This window comes from Anguilla anguilla, chromosome 4, assembly GCF_013347855.1.
Source record: "Anguilla anguilla isolate fAngAng1 chromosome 4, fAngAng1.pri, whole genome shotgun sequence".
Classification (NCBI taxonomy): Eukaryota; Metazoa; Chordata; class Actinopteri; order Anguilliformes; family Anguillidae; genus Anguilla; species Anguilla anguilla.
Genome location: NC_049204.1, coordinates 4,078,451 through 4,079,655, shown reverse-complemented (window position 1 = coordinate 4,079,655; position 1,205 = coordinate 4,078,451).

The window sequence follows — 1,205 nt, the reverse complement described above, 5'->3', positions numbered from 1 at the left end:
GTTAGATTGAAATAAAAATAGAGATTTGCTCTGGGGGAAAAACCTGATTGTTCCAAGAATATTTTTTCATATTTGTATACATGTGTATTATTCAGGAATTGTAGCCCTGGTATAATGGCTTTACCATAACAAGAATAAACGTCCAAAATGTAGACCCTTGGAAGAAATCTTGTGTCTTTTTGAGTGTAAGCCTTTCTTCCTCTTAATGACGTTTACGTTAATGGGAACATGTTTGATTAGATCACAGAATTGATAATGGCATTGACTTCACTGTACAGAAAACAGATGTAGATTGCCTAAATTTTGGCCTTCCTGTTATGTATGGCTGTGCATGAACAGAGAGGCCCTTTCTGGACCTTGGTTCAAATGCCTTGTGTTTTGAGTTATCTGAAAGGCTTAACATTTATTAATTTTACACGGCTCTGAAACAGTTCATAGGAGAGACAACATATCAGCCACAAGCCAGGTAAGGGCTTCACACTACCATTTACCTGCTTAGTATCTTAGGATGTGTTTGTGCAATTATCTTCTGTATGGTTTCTTTAAATGTAATTTATAAATGTGAATAAATATATTTTTTTATTATTACCAACTTTATAAAATGAGTATCTTCAAAACAATCTATACATTAAACATGGAGACACATTATATATTCAACATTTGGCTTAAATTATAAATCATATTTTAACTATTGCTCAAAGGCTGTGTTAGTTTGCTTAAAAAGGAATCAGCGAAAATAGTTTCTAACACTATGACTAGATTAACATGAACTGTAATTATCTATTTCTTACATGATTAGAATTTGGCCATCTCTAGCTAATGTGGTGTTTACTTACTATGTTAAATGTACTTTTGTTAGTCACTTTGGCTAAAAGTGTCCGGTAAATGACTGAATTATAAATCTAAATTTCAGATGATGAAAACATAAGGAGAAATGCACTAATATAGTGTACATGCTGTTTCTTTGAGATATGGAGGGGAAAATGTTTTAATTCTGCATATGAAGATGTGTAAAGCTAAATGTTACTGAGGGTTGAGTCATAGAATATGCATTTGCTTGTTAAGCAGATTGTGGATTCAGAAAGATTGGAAGCCACTGGGTTAGATTACTGTTTGCACAAAATGGTTTCGTGGTCTCAAAAAATGTCTCATTCTTAGTTGATAGTGCATTCCCTGCCTCCCCAAGTTCGTCCCGTATCTAATCC